This window comes from Neofelis nebulosa, chromosome 6 (assembly GCF_028018385.1).
Source record: "Neofelis nebulosa isolate mNeoNeb1 chromosome 6, mNeoNeb1.pri, whole genome shotgun sequence".
NCBI lineage: Eukaryota > Metazoa > Chordata > Mammalia > Carnivora > Felidae > Neofelis > Neofelis nebulosa.
This window is the reverse complement of record NC_080787.1, coordinates 76,216,566-76,242,596: the sequence shown is the minus strand read 5'-3', so window position 1 is coordinate 76,242,596 and position 26,031 is coordinate 76,216,566. Positions and strand designations below refer to the sequence as shown.

General features: G+C 35.2%; 1 long non-coding RNA gene across 1 annotated transcript in view; it reads right to left on the bottom strand.

Annotated features, from left to right (window-relative positions):
• Positions 1-26,031, bottom strand: part of LOC131514483 (uncharacterized) — a 270,591-nt gene that overhangs the window by 12,803 nt on the left and 231,757 nt on the right. The window lies entirely within an intron of this gene.

Sequence of the window (26,031 nt, the reverse complement as noted above, 5' to 3'; positions counted from 1 at the left end):
GCAAGAAAATACACTGATTTCAAACATAAATGGTTCTACTTACATAAAAATATTTTTCCTGGCAATGGACTGGTCAAACATATAAAAATTAACATAAGTACATATTAATAAAAACGGGGATCACATATGACATTCAATAAGTCTGAATATTTATGAGGCCAGTTTAATAAAAACAGGAGTTGTTGTACCTTGTTTTCTTAGTGGGAGCTGGACCACTAACTAGCACAGGGTACAATTAATGTCATGATTCTAGCTATTGGGTTGCTGGCTTTTACAAGGCAAAGATAGCAAACACTTATTATCCAAAACATTTTACGGTGCTGAGTTCCTTCAGTTGTAAACTTCACAGAGAAGCTAAATCCATGTGATAAAGTATAGAGGTGCTTTAATGATGGCCATTCAATAAAGACCAATAAAGTGGTTCTGGGTGAGACTGGAACTCTACTTCATTTTTAGAAGTGTACACACACATATACACACGCACGCATGCACACAGACACACAAACACACACACACACACAAATGTATTGCAGTTTATGTAACATTTTACCTTTTGATTTAATGAAAGAAAGCAATAATACATTAAAAATGGGAAAATTCTTTGACCCATTCCTCCTAATCAGGAGCAGATCTTGGTATTGTTAATACTATAGGTTCTTTTGAAGATAATAGGAAGCAGTATCTACCTTCTAAAGCCACAAACACTTTTACTTAATTATTTGCAGTCTCATTCCCCATATGCATTGATTCTCATTTTCTTCTCATTGAAAGACATTTTAGTGCAAAAGTATTCTTCAAGAGATCTTTGTGTGTTAAACTTCCAAGCCCTTAAAGGACATCAGAATATCCTTGCTGTACACACATTTATTTCAGTGTTACAGCTCTCTCTCTAACTGTTGAGAAATGTGATATGCAGTCAATTCTTATTCTTTTGTAAGTCCTCTAGAAACTTTTATACCTTCCTCTTTGTCTTCCTTGGTCATTGAATTCAACTATAGTCTATCCAGGTGTATTTTTTTTTCTTTTATCTCTAATTTAATTGGTGTAGTAGGTTGTTTGTAAAGATGAGTAATAATTTCTGCTTTCACATTTGTCTGCTATTTTTGCAACAGGCCTTTAATGTTCCTCCTTTAAGAAAGAACAGTCTACTTTTCCATCCCTAAATCTAGGCTTGGCCTTATGATTTATTTTGGTAATAGAATATTTAGCCAGCATGATGTAAGCAAAGACTTGAGTAGCACTTGCACACTGGGGCTCTCCCTCTTCTGTAGCTCTTAGAATTCTGAGACCACCGTGTGAAAATGTGAATGTGGCTGAGATGGCCTGTGAGAGAGGCCACTTGGAAGACAACTGAGGGTTCCTGGTTCATAACCTGCCAAATACGGGAGTGAGGGCATCCAAGTCACACCCATTCCATCCGACAGGTGGCCACAGACCGATGATCGAGCCCAGGAGAGATGAGCAACAGAATCACCCACATGATCCAAACTCAAATTCCCAGCTCTCCAAATTTTGAACTAATAAATGATCTTTTTGTTTTAAAGCACTAAGTTTCGGGGTGGTTTGTTACATAGAAAAGGCTAACTGATGAATTGACTTTCCCAAAGAACTGCCAGGCCAAAGTTTCCCATATTTCTTTAATTCTTGGGAATTCTCAATTATTACCTATTTAACTATTTCTTTACATTTTAATTTTTAAAACACTTTATTGAGGTATGACTAATGTGTAAAAAGTTGTACATATTTAATTTATACAACCCAGTGAGGTTGGGGATAAGTATACACCTGTGAAATTGTCACCACCATGCAGGCCATAAACATACCATCACATTCCAAAGTTTCTTCCCACACATTTCTTATTATTGTTATTATTAATGTGTGTGTGCGCGTGTGTGTGCAGCAGAAATTTAACATAAGATCTACCGTCTTAGCAAATTTTAAGTACACAACACAAAGATGTTAGTTGTAGGCACTACACCATATTGTTGATGTCCAGAATATATTTATCTTATAAAACTGAACTTTGTACCCTTTACCATCACCTCCCCATTTCCCCTTGCCTCCAGCCCTGGCAGCTACATACAATGGAATATTATTCAACTGTATAAAAGATGGATACCCTGCCATTTGCAACAACATAAATAGACCTGAAAAACATTATATGAAGTGAAATAAGCCAAACATAGAAAGACAAATGCTATATAATCTTACCTATATGTGGAATCTCAGTTTGTTTTTTATCTCCACTTGAAATTGCTTTTATATGGATTTTTGATACTTTCACTTTTTCATCTCTATTTAGAATTTATTTTCTATCACTTTATTCTTTTATGAGATTTTTCTTTTTTTCTTTTTTAATTTTTTGATATCTCAATCTGATTTCTATGTGAATAATTTATTCCTCAGCTGACTTATCCCTTTATTACATTGTTTGATTTATTTAAATCAACCATTTTATTTTTCATATTTTGAATTTCTATTTGATGCTTTATCATTGCATCCTACTTTGTGTTGTGTATTTCCTATGCATATGTTTATTTGTCTAGTGAGATTGTTCTTATTTTGCCCTTATTTTATTCTGTTTTTAGTCTCTAATTCTACTGAATTTTCTTGTATATTTTTAACTGGAAGTGTCAATCCAATGTATACATTTACCATGATGAAAAACTTTCAAAGGAGTTTTTACGTAAGAAATAGACTAAAGTTAAAATAGGAAAACCAGTGTTTATTAACACCAACTGCCTTTAATCTTTAGGGATACATTCAAATGTGACTCTGATGTGATTATTAGGTCTTGACTAAAAGGTCAGAATACAACCTTCTTGGCAAAAGTGAGCGTTTCATCCTGAAGGGACTTGGGGTTTCCACAGCCAGTTGTCAATCTTAGAAAAACGATTAAAACTTGGGAAGCGAACATTAAATGTAGTAGTGAGAAAATATTCCTCCATTCTGAAGTGAGGATCAGTTTAGTAAGAATGTGAAAGAAGCCCAGGCGATGACTGCTGCAGAGCTAGTCTTGACTATCTGAGGGCAGCCTTTTGTTTTAGGAATAACTCTCCAATCACCACATAAAAACAATTATGACAGGACTGTCCATAGCATGGGTCTGCCTCACACAGGGGTAAACTTGTGACCCAGCTGATTCTCTCTCCCTCTCTCTCTTTCTGCCCCTTGCCTGCTCATGTTCTCTCTCTTTCTCTCTCTCTCTCTCTCCCTCTTTCTCTCAAAATAAAGAAATAAATTTAAAAATAATGAACTTTCTCACTTTATATCTCTTAGGATGACTACTAGAAAAGAAAAGAGAAAGTGTTGGTGTGGATGTGGAGAAACTGGAGCCCTTGTATGTTGCTGGTGAGACTATAAAATGATGCAGATCCTGTGGAAAACAGTATGCTGGTTCCTCAAAAAATTAAAAATGGAAGTACCATATGATCCAGCAATTCCAATCCTGGTTATCAGAAAGAATTGAAAACAGATTTATTAACAGCTATTTGTTTGCCCCTGTTCATAGCATCGGTATTCGCAAGAGCCAAGAGGTGGAAGCAGCCTAAATGCCCATTGATAGGTGAACAGTTTTAAAAATGTGGTAAGTAGAATGTTACTCAGCCTTAAAAGGAAAAAAAAAATACTGGCACATGGTACAATGTGGATGAACCTTGACGACATTATTGTAAATGAAATAATCCAGTCACAAAAAGGCAAATATTGTAAGATTCCACCTCTCTTAAATTAAATTCAAAGCATTTAAATTAGTTTGAAGTAGTTAAATTCAAAGAAACAGGGAGTAGAATGGTCATTGCTAACGACTTGAAAGAGGGGGAAATAGTGAGCTATTTCTTAGTTGGCAAAGAGTTCCAGTTTTGCCAGATGAAATGTCCTGGAGATTAGTTACACAACAATGGTTGTGTTATTATACTTAACACTACCGAACTGCACACTTATAAAGGTTCAATGGTAAGAGGAAACTTACCATTTTTTATGGACATTTTTAATGCTTTGGGTCTCAAGTGCTTCTTAAAATTCTTCTCACATTTGGAGAATTTCTTATATTCTGAGTCCATGCAAGGTACTCATTTTTCCAGTTTCCCTTGTAGCCAGATACAGGCATATGACTTGGCTCTGACATTCAAAATCACCCTTGCAAATCTTCAATTCAGATGCAGTGCAGAAGGTGACATCACACAGGATTTGCACCAGCAATGGTGGGAGCAGACACATGGTCCAGTGTCTTCTGACAAAGCAGCACTGATGGGGAGAGGGTCAGTGGGATGCTTCTGCACTGTGTGCCTGGTGCCAGCCATGGAGACTCTAAGGGGCCAGCCCTGTAGTATAATATGTGTGTTGTTCCCAGCTGGGTTGCATCCAAGTCTGAATCTGTCTCTGCAAGATATTCTGGGATCTACCTAATATCTTCAATAAGTTATCTTTCTGCTTGAATTAGCTATATGCCCTTTACTAGGTTCTTAACAATGGAGAGTCTGAGGCAAAAGCTGATATGTTATTTTTTTTTATTTGTACCCATATGAAAGCAGTATGACTGAAAGTTTTTCATCTTATTAAAAGAGACAGAATAACAACAACAACAAATACTGAACTGGCTGAGTTCATGTGGGGTAAACAGTAGTGACTATAGGAAAGATTGAAATCCTTGTTAGATAACAATAAAGCAGTTAGGAGACTTTGGCTATGGTGCCTTGGGGTTTAGTATGCCGCACAAAGCTGGAGCTTTAAAAAAAATTCAAAAGGCACCTGGGTGGCTCAGTTGGTTGAGCGTCCAACCTCAGCTCAGGTCATGATCTCATGGTTCTTGAGTTCGAGCCCCGCATTGGGCTCTTGGCTGTCAGCACAGAGCCCGCTATGGATCCTCTGTGCCTCCCTCTCTCTGCCCTTTCCCCACTTGTTTTCTCACTCTCTCTCTCTCTCTCTCTCAAAATAAATAATTAAACTTAATAAACTGAATACAAAGTCAATGTTGCTTGCTAATGGCCTCATCCTCTGAGACAAAACAGTTCTGATTGACTAGGTTCTCAATGTGTGGAATTAATATTACATTTCAATAAGCATAATAAGCAAATTGATACATCTGCATCTGGAAAACAGCACATATTTTGCATCTGGGCTCTTAATTAATACATGGATCTGATTTTTAAGAAAACAAATCCTATAGTTCCAGGTTAACACTGATTGTACATTAACATTTACAATTTTTTTTAATTCCCTTAACTATTCTTGGAGGTGGTTATTATTTTCTCCTTTTATAGATAAGGAAAATACAATCCAAAGTTTAGGAATCCTACCTAATATCACACAGTTAACTCATGGAGCATTGATATGAGATCTGACTACAAACTTTCAAAATATCATTTTGTTTCTGTGAAAGTTTGAATTTAGTATGTGACTAGTAACTTAACTATTTTATACCTCAATTTCCCCATCCTCAAGAATGATTCAGTTTCCCTCTATTGACATTGGATTCAAAATGAAAAAAATTTCAAGAGAGTACCAATTATAAAAATAGCATTCAACTAAACTTATAATAATTCTTGATGCTTTTACTGCATAAAATTCTGACTTCTTTTTCTTTTTCTCTCTGAATTCCACATGGTCATTTACCTTCCTCACATCTTCAATTCCATTTAAGGAAAAATATAAACTGAAACTTTTTTTAGTGATAAAATAATATTCAGTAAAAAATACCCAATCATCATCATTTTCAGAACTCTTAGGGATTTGCCAGTGCAGAATTCAGCAGGTTCCTCCTAAACATTTTCCAAATGTCCCCAGCTGTGCTTCTCAGAATCAGGCCAGACCATGGCTAGACAGATAGTCACATCAAAGTGGCATCTTATGGACAAAGAGAACTCCCTCCTCCAGAAGTCTACCAGAGGGTCCATGAGGATGAGATCATCCCTGCAAATATTGTTTGCCTTGCTTTTCTCTTTATTTTCTTAACCAGGAGAGTGTTTGTCCATGAAATGGTTTGGCAAGGCCTATTATCCCAGAGGATTTCTTAAACTAATAGTCCCAATGTCAAGCGTAGGAAGAAAAGTAATTATTTTTGAACACAAAATATTCTTTATTATGAATTATCAAATTGTTTTTCATTTTGAGATTTCCAAAGTTTTATTTTTATCCCTATTTGTAATTTGGCCCAAGTATGATACTATCAGTGAAAAACCTATTGACTTGTTTTTTTGTGTTTTGTGTGTGTTTTTGAACCAAAAGTAAAATATTGTTTCGAGTTGAATGGGTGCCTCAATTCTCTGAAAAGCTCTTACACGACCTTACACCTACTTGTTTCTCTTGTTGAAAACTAAATGATTTCATTAGGGAACACCCTGGAAATGAGAATCAACAGTGGATATGTTTTCCTAAGCATTACCTGTTTGGATCTGAACATGATTGTTCTCCATAAAAGTTCATTTGGAATTTTTACTTCCAAAATAACTGGACTGAAATTAGGAAAAAGCGATCCCATCCCATTCTGTCCTTTTTTCCCCATCCGACTCTCCCTGCAAAGTAACTAGGCTCTATGCCTAAGAAAATAGTCACACACTCACAAGCTGTAAAGGGTAAAAAAAATTACTACTCAAAATGTAATTCATTGCCAACCACAATTCACTACTTGAACAACCAGCTACTGACTCATCTAATTTTACTCTCACATTCATAAGAACGTTTTACAAAAAAGCTCTTGAACAGATTCTTTATAAAATTGCTACTTGCAATTAGCTCATGCACTAGTATTTTGCCTGTGTGACTTTGTACATGCTGCTTTTTTTTAACTGCAACACCCTTATTCACCTGTTTAAATTCTACTGAGCCTTAAACTCTCAGCTCAGAAGCATCTTTCCCAGAAATCTTTCCTTGTCTGCTCTCTACCCTGGTCACTCCTTGTAGATGACTCCTTGTTGCTCCCAGGTGGTTATTACACTAACATCCATTATGCTGCATTTTAGCTGCTAGTCCATCAATCTCCTATAGTAGGTTGTGAGCTCTGTGAGGGTAAGTGCTGTTTGGGGACATATATAATCAACCCCTAAGACAGTGTGTAACACATTTTGTGGTCAATACATGTTTGCTGCATGAGTAAATTAATGCAGGAATTATTTACTCCAGAGGAAGTATGTGTTTCTGGTTGACTCTCCATCATCTATTCCCCACCATCTATCCCACAGCAACTCTCTTCAGAGAACTAAACCCTCCCACATGTTCAGTCTTGTGAATTTGTGGAAAATGATCCACGGTTCCTTCAAGGAAAGGGTTAAAACAATGTGTATTCTACCTCTAGCCACAGGAACTGCTTCAGGGATATGCATGCAATCTAATCTGAGCTGGTGAGAGTTTGAGGGGGAGGGAATGCCCTTTTCTTTTGCAGAAACTATTGAAAGAAGACATTCTGTTTCAATGCACATGATTACAGAAAAATGACTACAACCTCAAGAGCTGCTAGTGACCATCTTGTAATGAAAACAGGAGAACATCCCTGACAGTAGAATGCAGGAGGAAGCAGAATCAGGAAATAGCAAGAGAAACCATACCCTGCTCACATTATTTAAGACTTGAAAAAAGATGTCTCTAAAGTTAGTTAGTCCCTGGGCTATTCAGTTAGGAGAGGCAATATTATTTTTAAAGTTGTTTGAATTAAGTTTTCTGTTCCTGCAACATAATTAGCTCTTTTTACTTAAATGGCTCAATTTTTCAACCAATTCTTCCTTTAGCTCAGTCTCCCATTTGATAAAATATTTCATCATCTGCTTCAGTTCTCCCCTAAGGGCATAGTAAGAGCAGAGTGGAAACAACATGGGTTTTGAATTCAGATAAACAGATGTTTTCATTTAAGTTCTACCTTTTATTATCTGTGGACACTGGGCAAGGCATTTTGCCCTTCTGGGTCTCATTTTCCTCAACCTTACCTACCTTAAAACTCACTGGAGGATTTAATGAGATAAACATATTTAACTTCATGCCTATGAGTTAGACGTTCATAAGATAATTTATATTTTTCTTTCTTCCCTTGTAATTCTCACTAGCTTAAATTGGCTCATGGGAATTCTGACATTTTGAGCCTCTGAAGCATAAATACCTTTTCATTCTACATCTAACAGCTACCATATAAAACCCCCTGATGTCATCAGCATTCAGAACAGCCTTTCATACCATTTATATATTCACATCCCAGTTTTGCCATCATTGTAAACGCCAACTCATCAACTTTCTCAAGTCCAAATCCACACTTTACATTCATTCTTCTTGATCACATGTCTATATTTAATTCTACTTGCACTTACTGAGCACCTACTATATGCCAGCTTTAGAGAGACACAGCTGAGTAAGACATGGGTTCCTGTCCTCAGGATCCTTACATCTAGAAATAGAGACAGATTTTCTAAATTAGATAAATTCAAAAGACAGTAAGAAATGTTGAGGGCAAGAGTTATATGCATGGGTCATATAGGTACACCCTGAAAAAGAAACTAGTGTGGAAGCAGACAGTCGAATCAGGAGGCAATTATAATAAACTAGGGGAGAAATGACTGTGGTTGACTCAAGATGGTGCCAGTGGAGGAAGTGATAAATTAACAGATTATGGATATATTTTAAAATCTGAGCCAAGAAGTTGTGCTGATGGACTATATGAAGAGTGTGAGAGAGTAAGAGGTGTCAAGGATAGCTCCCAACTTTAGGGGAAGAGAAATTTCAAGAATATAATTATATTAAGTTTGATGAGGAAGACTGTGGAACAGAAGCTCAGTAGAGATATACAAAAGGTAATAAATACATACATACACAAATACATATATAGATAAATATGGATTATAGATATATAGATATATATATACATGCCTGGAGTTTATAGTAAAGACCTAGATAAAGATATACATTTGAAAGCTATTTGTATATGGAAGGTGAAAGCTTTTGTGATTGAGTAAGGCTATCAAGGAAGCAACTGCAGATAGAAAATAAAAAAGATCCAAAGACTAAGACTTGGACTCTATTGCTAAAAGGTTGGGGATATAAAAATACATGCAAAGAAAATAACTGAGATTATATGCAACAAAATTGTAACATTGAAAAGGGAAAGTTATATTTTCTTTCTCTTCATTTGCTAATTTTTTGATAGTGAAAAAGTATTCTTATATAATTAAGACTATTAAAAATTAAAATAAAAACTTGCTAATCATACATAAATTTTATAGGTAAGAAGACAAATTAGTTGATTGCTTAATTTGACCTTTTGTGTCTTTTAAGTAATTCCTGATTCTAAGTTGTTTTGTGAGGGAGATGCTTACCATATTCTCCAGACTCTCCTCATCCTCACCAGACTTCAGTGTTATCCCTCTCCCGGTACATTTTTCTAGGATCAATTTAGAAATGCTCCTGGTATTAATTGGACAGAGCCAGTCCCAAACACCAAGGTCCTGTCATCTGTCACCTTGATGGAATAACTGGGGTTCTACTCTATACTAAGGACTAATCTCTTCATGCCCTACTAAATAAGTAAACTTCTGTCTTGTTCTTTATTCTTATAGAACTCCTTACCCTCATCACCTAGGATTAGGATGACCTCCAAGGTGCTTTATACCCAAAATAAAACAAATCGACTACACAGAAAAACCATTATTTTCTTTAAACTAATGGACTATCTTCTTAAATACTTTTTATTTTGACAAAATAATCCTTGCCTTTGTAGTTTTCCTAAAATCATGTGGCTGGGTTATAAAGATAAAGGTCAAAAAGTTCATCATTAGAGGTATATAAACAAAAATAACATCTGAATTGTCAATTAATATGTAGTAACACTGCTAAATATTGCTACAAGTTTTTCTTTCAACCTTTTCTATAAAAGACAGTTTGAAGATTTATCCAATATTATCATTCACAGTGAAAATGCCTCATGAATAGACTTATCTTAAAAGCATGCAAAATATACTTATACATAAAACCAAAATTATTTATCACTATTTTATTCAGTGAAACATCCTGAAGGTCTTCTATGTTCCCAAGTGATAGCGCTATTTTTTAAATTCTATATACAGTGAAACAACATGTGGAGACCACTTACATTATATATGAACAACAGGCATTTTATCCACTACATTTTGGAGTATGTGTTCTCCCGGAACATAGACCCTTCAATGCTATTAGGTGACTCATGCTTAGTTTGATGCTTGTATTTTACCAAAATTATTAGCTTTATTTACATGAGATAGCAATCATGAGTTAAAATGATAGAGCCCTTCCTGCATATTGCTTTCAAACTGAAACGTAAAATAAATACTATTGATAACATGGAATCAAATGCTTTATAGCAGCTGATAGAGAACTTAATTTGCTTAGATTTTGACCATTGACAGTTGAGCATCTGCTTTCATTTTAATTTCTCAAGTAATGGCACTTCTGATAGAAATAAAAATGTATATGGTGATGGTATAAATGCAGAACAATTTGATCACCACTATTGATCCCATCCACCTCTGCAAATTTTTAAGTGCTTGATGAGGTATCAGTTACTCTGAACCTTTCTGACTGCCTACGGCAAGAAAAAATGATTTTACACTCTTTTAATAGATGTAACTATCTCATGAAAGTGAACATCATTGACTCATTCATTTGTTAAAGAGAATTTCACTGAAAAAGTGATTCTTCAGAGAAGTGAGATGGTCGAGTCCACTTGGGGGAGATGGTTCCAAGCAGAGAAACAAACCATGGCAAGAGCAGTGGGACTGGACTTTGTCTGGAGAGTCTGAGCAACTCTAAGGCAAGGAGTGTGGCTACAACAGAGTCAGCAGAGTCAGAGGTAGCAAATATTAGAGCAAAAAGGTACCTGGAGGTAGCCTTTTGGACCTTGAGAAAATTCCGGGCTTACTTTGAGTGAATCAGGGCAATAGGGGAGAATTTTGAGCAGGGGCATTACATGATGTGTTCTTTGTGTTAAACTTTTAAAGGATCACTCCAGCTGATATATGGAGAAAAGACTGAAGGGAAACAATAATGAAAGCCAGTGAGGAGACTGCCTCCATGATCCCGGGGAGAAATGGTGGTAGCAGTAGAAGGGGTGAGAGCAATCATTTTCTGAATACATTCTGAATAAATTCTGAAAGGATTTGTTGATGGATTGCATGTGGGGATTAAAAGAAAACTAGGGGAAAAGAATCATTCCAAGATTTACATCAGTACCCCCCCCCCCCCACTCCATGTCTCAGGCCTTCGACTTTGGAATGGGAGTTACACTGTCAGCTTCCCTGGTTCTCAGGCCTTTGGACTTGAACTGAATCACACCATCAGCCTTCCTGGCTCTCTAGTTTGTAGACAACAGATTATGTGACTTCTCAGCCTCCATATCTGCATGAGCCAATTCCTCTAATTAACCTCTTCATATAATATGTAATCTCCTCAAATATATTGGTTCTGTTCTCTGGAGAACCTTGGCCAAGATAGTACAAAAAGCCATGGGATTAAATGAGCTCACCAGAGAAGGGAATGAGGGAAGAGAATGTGATCTCTGAGAAGCAACAAGATTAAGACATCAGGCTGATTAGATATCAGCGAAAGGAACTGAAAACAAGTGGTCAGTGGGATGAGTGGGAAACCAGAAGAGTGTATGTCATTGTTATTACTATCTGCATCAACAACATCACCATCAGCATTAATCAAATGTATAGGCGTCATTCGTGAACTGTTCCAACTAGCTACCTTACAAAGGAGGTACTATTATAATCTACATAGCAGTTAAATGATTTCCCCAAAGTCAACACAAAGAATAGAAAAGTCGAATTTTAAACAGGTCATTTGACTCTAGGGTGCAGTTTCTTCATTGCTACAAAGTGGCAACCAAAACTTAGGAGAAGAGAGAATGGGAGTCGTAGTAGAAGCACATTCATCATACATTTTTGTTATTTATAACATTTCCTTATTTATAACATTTTTGTACCCAAACATCATAATCAATCACTAAAAGAGCTTATAAGGAATGTTTTCTAATTCATATTCTTTTCCATTGGTACTCCATGTTTATGTATAAATACTAAACTAAGAAGAGGCAATGCCCATGTTCCTACTCCAAATCAACGAGTGTGAGTGCTATATTAAAGATGTGATGCATGTGGCTTTGTTTAAAGCATGCTGAGATGCGAATAAGCAACTGAGGTCAGATTGTTGGCCTAGGGAAGCCACAATGAGACGCTGAACAAGTCACCTGGCCTCTTTGAGCCTCCTTTACTGAATCTGTAAAAGAGAAGTTATACTAGAAGGTAAGTTAAAAATTTTGTCTGTAATTTTTATCTACTCCAAAAAAAGGACTGTGCATTTTAATCACTGAAAGTTCCATGATGCGGATTAAAATATTTTTGTCAAGCCCCACAAACAAATGTTTCCTATGTGATATTTTCTTCAAGTCTACATATAAGATCATGAGCCGCATATAAAAAGTGATAGAAAGGGTACAATATCTTTTTTGCAAAACATTATTAAAGCATACAATTTTTCTAAATAATTCTAAGGAAAACAGAGATTTTATTCGATTTTGAAGTCTTTTTAAAGCATGAAATATTTTAACCTTATAATGATAATCAGTGAATATTAATGCCATGACCATCTCACTATCATTAAAATCTCTGGAATGGAATAAGAAATCTATATGTTGGATTGAAAAATCAATAGGATGTCTTCCTACTGTTTAATAATACTTAGTGAACTTACTTTTTTGCATCAATTACATTTGTGAAAACTTAGCAAATATAATTTAAAGAATGATAACTGTGCACACAACATTGTCCTAGACTTATCCTCTTATTCATTTCATTATTATCAAGCCACATGTTTAAATATGGTTTATTAAAAGCAGATCTTTGCTTACCATGGATAATTTAACCCAGAAATAAAATTATAGAGGCAAAATTCCCAGTTTCTATAATTACTCTGGGGGTCTCTAAGAATTTACTCAGTGGCTACAACTCAGACATTTTTCATTAACTTCATACTATTTAAGAATTATTTAATTTCTTCAAAACTAACAATCACTCAGAAAAGTATAAAAAATTCATACAGTAAGCAAATCTCTTCTCTCAAATAATAATTAAGCAATATTCAAGGAGATAAAATAATATTCCAGGTCCTCTGGGTTATCCCTGGGCCAGTTCAGAAAAGTTCATCCTCGGTGGATTTTTTTCTTCCAGACTGGAGTCACCCTTTCCAATGGTTGAGTAATTAACATTCTACTCCACTCAAAACTCCTTTATCTGAAAAATATCTGAAGAGATTTTTCTGAAGTTTAGCCCGTTTGCTTGCCAATCCATTACTCTATTTCAGAAGTCTTTAAGTACAACATTTATAACACTGCCTTACAACCTGAGTAAGTGACTCATGTCTTCCACAGAAAGCTGCAGCAGGCTCACACAGGGATGGAACACAAGGAGCTGAGGTGCTGATAAACAGCATCAAGGCTGGTAGCCCAGGGAGCCTGTGGACTTGGTCTGCCAGAATCAACAGCAGCATGGCTGACAACACATTCCATGGCTACATGTAAAGAATTAACTAGAATTCAAAGACACACATTAAGGAACAGTGACCTAGAGGTGCTGGGTATATGCCTGGAATCAAGAATCAGATTTGTGGGGCGCCTGGGTGGCTCAGTCGGTTAAGCGGCCGACTTCAGCTCAGGTCACGATCTTGCGGTCCTTGAGTTCGAGCCCCGCGTCGGGCTCTGGGCTGATGGCTCAGAGCCTGGAGCCTGCTGCGGATTCTGTGTCTCCCTCTCTCTCTGCCCCTCCCCCGTTCATGCTCTGTCTCTCTCGGTCTCAAAAATAAATAAACGTTTAAAAAAATTAAAAAAAAAAAAAGAATCAGATTTGTATCGCATAGGATCATAAAATATATCTACCATCCAATCAGTCCATCCATATCTGTTTTATTGAAGGGTGAATGCCAAGACTAAACTGACACTCTAGAATATCAGAAAACTTCTTCCAGCTTCAACTTTATTCTCCTACATTTATCAATGTAGTAATAGATAATAAAAGAATAATTTTCTGCCTTCCTTCTACTTAAAAGAAATTCTTGGAAACGGTGAAGTTTCAGAAGCATTCAACAGAAGAGGCAAGGGGAAAAAAATGCAGTACCACCTGAAATGCTTGGTAAATGTTTAAAATAAGTCATCCAAGGGGTGTGTGGGATGGCTCGGTTGGTTGAGCATAGGATGCTTGGTTTCAGCTCAGGTCATGATCTCACAGTTCATGGGATCGAATCCCATGTTGGGCTTTGTATTGGGCGTGGAGCCTACCTGGGATTTTCTCTTTCCCTCTCTCTCTACCCCTACCCTCCTCAAAATTAAAATAAAATAAAATAAAATAATAAGTCATCAAAGATATTAAGCATTCAAAGAGTGAAGACTAGAAGTATGATCTATAAAAAAATAATTGATAAATTGGACTTTGTTAAAGTTAAAAAACTGTGTGTGAAAAACACTGTTAAGAGAATGAAAAGGCAAGTCACAGACTGAGAGAAATCTTTGTAAAAGATATCTGATGAGTAACTGGTATGCAAACCACACAAAAAGCTCTTAAGGCTCAATAATAAAAAAAAATGAATAAAAGAGCTGTACAGGCATCTCACTAAAAAAGGTATACAGACAGCAAAAAAAGTATATGAAAATATGTTCAATATCATATACATTAAGGAACTGAAAATTAAAACAGTGTAACACCACTACTCACTTATTAGAATGCCTAAGATCCAGACAGTGATGACATCAAATGCTGATGAGGTTATGGAAAAAATAGGAACTATCATCATTGCTGGTAGGAATGCAAATGGTACAAGCTACTTTGGAAGACAGCTTGGCAGTCTCTTCCAAAACTAAGCACTCTTACCATGCAAGCTATCAGTTGTGTTTTTTGGTACCTACCCAAAGGAATTGAAAACTGCCACACAAACATCTGCACAGGAATTTTTATAGCAGCTTTATTCATGATTGCCCAAACTTGAAAGGAACCAAGATGCCCTTCAGTAAGTGAATGGAGGAACAAACTATGGGACATCTAGGCAATGGAATATTATTCACTATAAAAATAAATAAGTTGTCAAACCATGAAAAAATATGGAGGAATCTTAAATGCATATTTAAATGAAAAAAAAAAAGCCAATCTAAAAAGCCTACATGCTGTATGACTCCAGTTATACAATATTCTGGAAAAGGCAAAACTATGGAGATAGTAAAAAGATCAGTGCTCACTGGGGGTATGAGCAGAGGTAGGAAAGAAGGGATGAATAGGCTAAGCACAGGAGATTTTTTTAGGGCAGTACAATTACTCGGTATGACACTGCAATAGTGGATATATGTCATTACACATGTATCAAAACCCATAAAATATACAACACAAAGAGTTAATACTAATGTAAACTTTAGACTTTAGTTAATGATAATGTGCCAATCAGCTCACCAATTTTCATAAATGTACCACACTATTGCAAGATGTTAATAGTGGAGGAAATTAGGGGACAAGCAGGAGGAGATATATAGGGATCTCTACTTTGAACTCAATTTTTCTGTAAAGCTGAAACTACTAAAATTTTTTCTAACATAAAAAATGACCAGGATTCTGCACACGTTCATAAAGACAAATACATTCAGACTAACATCATTTCTGTTTTGTTTTGTTTGGAATACTTCTTTAAAATACTTAGGAATACTTTGTTTAGAATACTTGTGTTAGTAAGAGACAAATTAAAAAGCAAAATAAAAGAGATAAATAAATAGTGAACTTAATCTGTCACGCATAAAGATGTATAAATGAAAACTGGGATGATTTCCATCATATTTGTTTTATGTGCTTTTTGGAACTAAATACATATTGGTCAATAAATTCACATTAATTAGCCATGCTGTTATTTAAAAAACAGAAATAAATGAATAGAAATGAAGATATTCATAAGATACAGTTGCCAATATTAGCAGCTATCTGTTGCTCTGAAACCATTAAAATTTTTTTTTAATGTTTATTTATTTTTGAGAGAGAGAGAGAGAGAAAGAGAGAGAGAGAGAGAGAGAGCACAAGCAGGGGAGGGGCCAAGAGAGAGGGAGACAGAATCCAAAGCAGGCTCCACACCATCAGCACAAAGCCAGTGGGGCTCAAACCTATGAACCATGAGATCATGACCTGAGCTGAAGTCGAATTCTCAACTATCTGAGCCACCCAGGTGCCCCTGTTGCTCAGAAAACATTTAGGTAGTTATAATTTACAGTCATAATATGAGAATTTTAAAAATAGGTTGAATTCTGAAATTTATTCATATAGAAAAAATTTAAGACCCTTTTTATAGTAGAGTATTGATTTCATTCCAGATTTTACACTAAGTTTAAGACAACTGTAACTCTGAGGGTGAAGATAGTTCACTGATACTTCTAAAAGTTATTGTTTATCACTTAATGAGAAAAGCAAAGCCTTGGGCATTTTTTGATCATCACTGGAATTCAGCAAAGTAAATCAACATAATATAGTCTTAATAATTATACTCAGAATAAGAGAGAAATGGGAAAACAGTTCATAAAGAGAAATCACAAAGAGAATTTAAAAACCACATATCTCAAAAGGTAAAATTCCATGTTCTTTTCACCCATTGGAATAGGGAAATAAAATTGTTACAAGTATTAGCATTTTGGTTTTAAATTTTGTTTTCAGGTAAGGACTATGAACACCTTTCCTAACTTTCTCCTTTTTAGTGTTCCTCTTCAAAATGTTTTGCATTTTTTTTTCTGGCTTTCCAGTTGGTTTAGTCTCATCTAGCCCATGTTTCAAAGTTGATCAATGCTAGAAAAGTGACCCTTCTCCTTAGGTGATTATATGGAACCTGCCTACCCCATTTGCTTTGAGTAAGTTGCTTTTTTCTGATGATACCCAGATGATACAAGAATAGTTAGCTCATCTCTTTTTTACATTTTTCTTAAAGACTCTGGTTTGCACATTGCCAGAAGTATTTCACCTTACATGGAAGAACTTCAATCAGATCTTGCTTCATTCCACATATTATGAGAATATAGAGCTCTCCTAGAATATTTGTCTTTGGCTTATACCCCCCAACTCTCAGTAAACTGGGTTGTCAAAATTTGCTATATTTCATTTTATTTTTTTTTATTTTTTTTTTATAATTTTTTTTAAATTTTTTTTCAACGTTTTTTATTTATTTTTGGGACAGAGAGAGACAGAGCATGAACGGGGGAGGGGCAGAGAGAGAGGGAGACACAGAATCGGAAACAGGCTCCAGGCTCCGAGCCGTCAGCCCAGAGCCCGACGCGGGGCTCGAACTCACGGACCGCGAGATCGTGACCTGGCTGAAGTCGGACGCTTAACCGACTGCGCCACCCAGGCGCCCCTATATTTCATTTTAAAATAGATTAGCAAGAATTCAAATCTATCCCTATTTAACCTCTTCTACAATAGTTTCATTACCCATTCTCTTAAAGTTTCTGGCAATGCCAGAAGAAGGATCAGTGGTACTAATTGTTTTACTACTTATAAGATTTAAGGAAATTGAGGCATTATTTCAAAAATCTAGATATAACCATGGGTTTGTGTTATATATGAAAATACCCTCTTTAATGAGCATCAAAACAGAAAATCCATTTGGAATACTGGGTTTATAGTAAAAAATATCAAGTATTAAAGTGTGCAGTCAGGAATAAGGTTACTGAGCTGTAGTCTGAATCTGAAGATGAGAGTTTAGAAGAATCCTTAATGGAAATCAGAAAACAAGATAAAAAATCTGGGGGAGCAGTGTTCTTTATAGCAGAAGTCAGATAATCAACAGCTGATCTTGGAAGAGGGTGGAAGACATGCTAAGATTCCTCAAAGATCAGAAATGGAGGAAGAATGCCTGGAAATTTCTCTATTCTTAATGATGTCCTCTCATCTCCTTACCCGGGAATTACAAGCTGAACTCAGGAAACCAGTCCAGCCAATTTTACGAAGGGCTCTGGTCTCATCAGAAATTCATAAGAGGTTACTGGCACATTAACCCTAGCTCTTTCAACTGTCACATGGCTATAGTTATGGACTGTTTAAGAGAAGGGAGGGAGGAAGGAAGGAAGGAAGGAAGGAAGGAAGGAAGGAAGGAAGGAAGGAAGGAAGGAAGGAAGGAGGCTAGAAAGTTTGAAGCTATTTTGGTAGTATGCTAACAAGAATTTCTGAAGTTTTGCATAGTTTTGGTCATAGTAATGAACACCATTTATAAGTGTGACATATGTTTTTGCAGTACTAAAAACAACTACAAATTAGTAATAAATTCAGAATTTAACCTTAAGTTATTGAGAACATGTTCTTTTGATGGAATTTGCTCACTAAATTTGCATAATATTTACTTGACAGACCACAAACCACAATTTCCATTATAGAATTCAAGTTATCTGTGTATCAAACATCTCCAATGTATTAATAGAAGAAAATAAGATAAAGAATAGGAGATGAGCGCTAGAGAAAAATGTGACCCATAGTGTGATAAATACTCTAAGTACAGTATTTAATTAAATATAAATATAGATAATACTATATTCTTACTAGGAGGAAATTCAACAGATCTTGTTTAAATGGTTTTAGCGATTGTTGACTGAATTAGTCTAGCAATATTGAGTCTTCCTAAAACAAGTCCTATGTTTAGATTATTCATCCTAATCTATGTATTCAGAGTATTTGGGAAAATTAAATTAGAAAGATTCATCTTACATATTGTCTTTAGCTGCATTCAAGCTGTCATAGCAAAGTTGAATAGTTGCAACACGGATTGTGTGTCCCAAAAAGCCTAGAATATTTACTCCTAAAAGGAATAAAGCCTAAAAAGAGTTTGAAGACCTGTGGCCTAAACTAACAAATTCAATCTTAAAAAAATAAATACCACAATGACATAAAAGGAAGTGGGACATGTTACTTTACAATTTGCAATTTTTATACTATAAGTATAGGACATCCCTGACATATGTATGAACTATCAAAGTGATATTTGAGTCCTAGGGTATGAGGAAACTGGAGTCTCTGAATCCAGATGTGGGTAGAGTCCCCCTTTTTACAGTCTGAGATCCCATCTGTTCTGTTCTCTAAGAATCAACTTTTTGAGTCAAAAATGAATCAGTAACTTAAATCCAACTCTCCATTCTCAATAGTTGCCTTCCCTGTAAAATCAGAAATGTTTATGCCAGTGTTTCAAGGTTTTCCATTCCATATGACACTGGAAATTTCCTAATTCTGAAGCTCCCTTTCTGTAGTGAATCATAATAATAATATGCTGTGAATAATTTGTTTGCTACAGTATAGCAATGTGGTAGCCAGGGTCTCAACAATTCCAAAGAATTGAGAAAATATAATTCAAGTCTGAGAGTACCCAGAGGAACAGATATGTTAGCTGCAGCTGTCTTCAAAACAATTGAGAGATATAATTTTGGTTTTGTAAGGTAAGTAAATATGACTAATAAACCTTGGAGTCTTGCATAAGATCCTACTTTACACTCACAAGCACCCTCATGGGGTACCGAGAGGTGAAATCCTGCCAAACTCTTTGGATATTAGCAAACCTTACTCATAACACAGTTTTGCTATTTAGATCTCTTCTGGATCACACCAAAAAGGCATTTCCCCCTGGTTGATAATTCAAATGAGATTTGTTTTCATCCATGTGTGGGACTGGATTGAGCCCAGGAACAAAAGTGACTAGGTTAAGAGGCAGATTGCTTGGCCAGCTTCAGATTCCATGGCTACAAAATGATAGCAAATAACTGGAAAGCAGAGAACGACTAAAGTAACGCCAAATCGATCAGTTCCTTCGTTGGTGCCATAAATTATCAGGCCTAATAAATCAGAAACAACAAGTAGACGCTGAGGGAGAATATGACCTACTTTATTGGGTGGGCGTGGAAGTCATATTAATTTTTATCTCGTGCTGCAAAATAATATAAACTAATATTATCTATTAAAGGTATTACAGAAGAACTGAGAATAGGTAAAATGAATCTTCTTTACTTATCTGTGTTTATCAAGTGCCTATCAATTTAAAGCAGTGAATCAAACTGCACTGGGCTTCAGTATCAAATGTTCATCTGTCTGAGCTCTAATTCCAACTACGTTTACCTCATCTTCCTTCTTTGTTATTTAGCTTCAAGACAAGCTTCATGAAAGAAGAGTCCTGAAGCTTGACAGAGCTGTTATAACACATATTTACACTGTAATTTTCACTAAAATAAATTTATATATTTTGAATTTTATCTCTTATGTGCATTGTATTTTTATATAATTATTTATTGAGTATATAATATTCCATATATTCAATCCTTTGTTCACAGATATTTATATTATTTTCTAAATTTTGCTATATAAAAAATGTTATATTTGCAACAACATGAATGGACCTTGGGGGCAGTATGCTAAGTGAAATAAGTCAGAGGATGACAAATACTGTATTATCTCATATGGGGAAATCTAAACAAAACAAAAACTCATAGATACAGTGGTGGTTATCAGTGACTGAGGCAAGGGGTGAAAGTGGTAAAATGAGTGAAAGTGGTCAAAAAGTATAAACTTCTAGTTATAAAATAAATAAGTCCTGAGGATACATTGTACAGCATGGTAACTATAGTCAATAATGCTGTATTGCACATTTTAAAGTTGCTAGAGTTTAAAAGTTCTCCTTATAAGAAAAAAAATGTAACTATGTGTGGTAATGGATATTAACTAGAATTATTGTAGTGAACAGTTTGCAATATATACATACATCCAATGATTATGTTGTATACCTCAAAGCTAATATAATATGTCAATTACATGTCAATTTTAAAAATGTTATGAGGCGTATCATTTCTCTATGTTAAATATCTACAAGTGTGATTTTTCTAGTATGTAGGTCCAGTAGTAAAATCTAAATATCTAGACTCATATCAATTTTTAGAATCATATCATAAAATTATCATCTAGTAAGGTTGTACCAGTCTTCACTCTTAACCCAGTATATGACATAGATCTGGAAGATGAATAGGGCTTCCTAGGTAGAGACACCCCGTTATAATAACTATATTATACAAGAATAGCACACTTAAGTCACCAACTTTTCTTTTGGTTTAAAATGGTAAGATCTACATTTAGCCAGGGCAACACTAAAGGTAATACAAGGATAGACTCAAAAGTTACACCAGCTTCTGTAGCCACCATCTGTTTGACTGAAGTGAAAAGGTACGGTGACAGAGAATGAGACAGCATAAAGTCTTTTCCCTTTGTGCATCTGTCTTTCTCTTCTATCTCCTGTTTTTTTTTTTCATGTACCAAAAAAACAGAACTAATCCATGAATTCAGTAAAACTGCAGTATACAAAATCATCATACAAAAAAAATCAGTTGTCTTTCTACATACTAATGAAGAAGTATCTGAGGAAGAAATAAAGAAACCAATCCTATGGGTGCCTGGCTGACTCAGTTGGTAGAGCATGTGACTCTTGATCTAAGGGTCATGAGTTTAAGTCCCAAGTTGCGTATGGAGCCTACTTAAAAAAAAAAAAAAAGAAAGGAAAAGAGAGGAAGGAAAGGAAAGGAAAGGAAAGGAAAGGAAAGGAAAGGAAAGGAAAGGAAAGGAAAGGAAAGGAAAGGAAAGGAAAAGAAAAGAAAGGAAAAGAAAGGGAAGGGAAAGGAAGAGAAAGGAAGGGAGAGGAGAGGAGAGGAGAGGAGAGGAGAGGAGAGGAGAGGAGAGGAGAGAAGAGGAGAGAAGAGGAGAGAAGAGGAGAGGAGAGGAAAGGAAAAAGATAGAAAAGAAAAGAATAGAATAGAATTCCATTTACAATAGTATCAAAAACAACAATATACTTAGGAATAAATTTAACCAAGGAGGTAAAAGATATGACCACTGAAAACTATGATACTCATGAAAGAAACTGAGGAAGACACAAATACATGCAAAGATATCCTGTGTTCATAGAATGAAAGAATTGATATTATTAAAATCTCCATACAACTCAAAGTCACCTATCGATTCGATGCAGTCCCTATAAAGATTACAATGGTGTGTTTTTAAGCTCAATTACTGTTAGTTTCTTAACTATATCCTCCTTTACCCTCCTACTTTTCCTACTTAAATGTATTAGTGAGAAAGAAAAAACAAAGTTATTCTACTTGCAAGCTGAAAAATATTTGTCATGAGTGATCCATTTGTTCAAAGTAACATTAAAATGTAAGATTTTATCTTTATTTTTTATTTGTCTGAAAGAGGTTTTGTCATGGGAGATCCATATTAAATCTATGTGATATTGGGGCACCTGGGTGGCTCAGTAGGGTAAGCATCTGAATTTGGCTTAGGTCATGATCTCATGGGTCATGAGTTCAAGCCCCACATTGGGCTCTGTGCTGACAGCTCAGAGCCTGGAGCCTGCTTCGGATTCTGTGTCTCCTTGCCTCTGCCCCTCCCCCTCTCATGCTCTGTCTGTTTCTCTTAAAAATAAATAAACATTAAAAAAATTTTAAATAAATCTATGTAATACATATAGTTTGATGAATGATTTTTTAACATATACAGACATACCTTGTTTTATTGTGCTTTGCTTTATTGCACTTTGCAAAGACTGTATTTTTTACAAATTGAAGATTTTTGGTAATCCTGTGTTGAGTAAGTTTATCACCACCATTTCTCCAACAGCCTTTGCTCACTTATGTCCCTGTGTTAACATTTTGGTAGTTTTCACAATACTTCAAACTTTTTCATTGTTACTATATCTGTTATGCTGATCAATGGTTTCTTGAGATTAAATCTACTCCTGATGAAGACGTTGTGAAGTATGTTGAAATAACAAAAGATTTAGAATATTATATAAACTTAGTTGATAAATCAGCAACAGGGTTTGAGAAGACTGGTTCCAATTTTGAAAGAAGTCCTACTGTGGGTAAAATGCTATTAAACAGCATCACATGCTACAGAAAAGAGTCAAAGGAAAGGAAAAGTCAACTGATACAGCAAACTTCATTGTTGTCTCATCTTAAGAAATTGCCACAGTCACCCCCACCTTCAGCAACTACCACCCTGATTAGTCAGCACCACCATCATTGAGGCAAGACCTTCCACCAGCAAAAGATTATGCAGAAAGCTCAAATAATGGTTGGCATTTTCTAGCGATAAAATATTTTTAATTAAAGTATGTGCATTGTGTTTTTAAACATAATGTTATCACACATGTAATAAACTACAGTATAGTATAAACATACTTTTATATACACTGGGAAACCAAAATATTATTTTACTCACTTTACTGTGATATTTGCTATATTGCGGTGGTCTGGAATTAAATCTGCAATATTTCTGAGGTGTGCCTGTAATGGTTTTAAGTCTACCAGAAAGGTAAAAGGGATGCCAAATGGAGATAATTTTTTCATAATGATCTTACAAAGCCATGTAATGGAAAGAGCACTGAATTTAGAGGTAGTTTTTTTTAAGGTCAATTTTAGTTTAATATTATATCTAAGACCTGGAAAAATCACTTACATTATCTGAACTTTGGTTTTATCTTGCAAAAGATGGTGATAATATTTATTTTACAGATTTGTTGGGGATATTAAATGAAATTAAAACGATTTGAAAATAAATACCATATAAATAACATAATTTGTATCTTATATTCTGTTAATATGTCAAAGGCAGTTACTTTATTCCAAGAACCCAAACAAAAACAGCAATTCATGTGAATAGGGAAAAGTATAATAAACAGGTGAGCCTAAGGTTCTCCATCACACCATATAATGCCAAAAGACTAAAGATATTATAACTGGTCACTATGGCCATTCGTCAAAACAAATAGATATTCTCAAAACTGAAGAATTCATCATCTAACAACATGTCTTTTAAAAAATTTCTATCAAATGATCAAGTTAATTATAAGTTAAAGACAAATGTGAGGTAAAAGCTGTCACACAATGGCTAGATAAATCACTGATCAGTTTGAACATGTATATAAAAAATTATGGGAATTACAGTTACATGAGAATGTAAATGTTTGGTGTCTTAATGTTAAACTGTCAATAAAAATGTAAAAGTCAAGCTACAAAGGACATAAACTTATGCCAATTTTCTTTATATCATGAGTTAATTGGTTCAGTAAAAATATAAATAAGGTGTTTTTAAAAAATTTAAAATTGTTAGAAGTTTTCATGGACTTTTTCTAACCTTACAAGTATCTTTAAAGCATTAGTATATTTTAGTGGGAAATATTTATGAGAAGTTCAGTATTTCCTTAAATTTTATTTCAGGTTTTTCTTCTGTAAACTTTAATATAAAATACTTTATTTTAGAATATAAAAATTAAATATGATTGCATTTTATGCATTTTTTATAAAAATACATATCTACCACTTTTTCTTATACAGACTGCAAAAGCTAATTCTTCACTTTTTTCAGCCCCATTTCCAGTGAGAAGTGGAATTATAGTATAGTTATAGCCTATGAGCTATAAGCAGAAATCTACTGTAGGAGAGAACTACCTAGAAAAATTTTTTTGTTTCCTTTGCAATATAGGAGAGGCACATCTCTGACTAGTACTTCCCTTTTGTTCATGTCTCAAATATAGATGCCTAGAAGGGTGCCTGGGCGGCTCAGTTGATTAAGCATCCAACTCTTGGTATGACCTCAGGTAATGCATTCAACTCACGTCATGACTTCAGACTTTCATGGGTTTGAGCTCTGTGTCAGGCTCTGCTCTGGCAGCACGAAGCCTGCTTGGGATTCTCTCTCTCTCTCTCTCTCTCTCTCTCTCTCTCTTTCTCTCTCTCTCTCCCTCTCTCTCTCTCTCTGTTCCTCTCCCACTCACGCTGTCTCTGTCTCTCTCAAAATAAATAAATAAATAAACTTAAAAAAAAAAAAAAAAAATATATATATATATATATATATATATGGATGGATGTATGTAAAGTAGCCATTTTACTACGATGAGACCAAAAAAAGGGGGGGAGAGTACTAACAATAACACAGTTAAAATATATAGAGTTTTTATTTCATCATTGAGTTTCTATATCATTTCTAATTTCTTGTTATGTTGGAAAAAAGTAACCTTTATTCACCTAAACCACTATTGATTTAGTTTTCAGTAATTTGCAGTTGAAAGCAATGTTAGTTGATACACTATCTATCCATGTAAAACTATTAGTTTATACACATAAAGCAATATGTAGTATGATGTACTATTAATTATATATTATATCTGAAATTCTGAGTATATTTCCCCTTTCTGAACTTTGATGAATTGCTTACATCTTTCAAAATGAGAATATATTGGTTTTTTTAAGTGATTATTCTTCTAAAGCGTATGAGTATTTTTGAGGCTTGACAAAGTTATCACAGAACATAAACAATATTTCATAATATCTGATAAGAAATTAGACAGGACATAAATTTTAAAACCATTATTTCGTAGTGAAGAAAACTCCTACATCAGACTGACAAAAAAACACTGCTCTTGCTGAATGCAATTGAGTGAGCAAAATGGCTTTTGTGCTAATTTTAAAAAGACAAGGCTGGAGTGCTTGGGTGGCTCAGTTAGTTAAGCATCGGACTCCTGATTTTGGCTTAGGTCATGATATCATGGTTTCTGAGTTCAAGCCCCACACTGGAGTCTGAACTGACAGTGAGGAGACTGCTTGGGATTCTTTGTCTCATGCTCTCTCTCTTCCCCTCCCCCACTTGCACTGTCTTTCTCTCCTTCTCAGAATAAATAAATAAATTTAAATAAAATAAAGAAATAAAATAGAGGGGCGCCTGGGTGGCGCAGTCGGTTAAGCGTCCGACTTCAGCCAGGTCACGATCTCGCGGTCCGTGAGTTCGAGCCCCGCGTCAGGCTCTGGGCTGATGGCCCGGAGCCTGGAGCCTGTTTCCGATTCTGTGTCTCCCTCTCTCTCTGCCCCTCCCCCGTTCATGCTCTGTCTCTCTCTGTCCCCAAAATAAATAAAAAACGTTGAAAAAAAAATTTAAAAAAAAAAAAAAGAAATAAAATAGATACATCCAATGCCACCTTTCTTATACATAATAATTG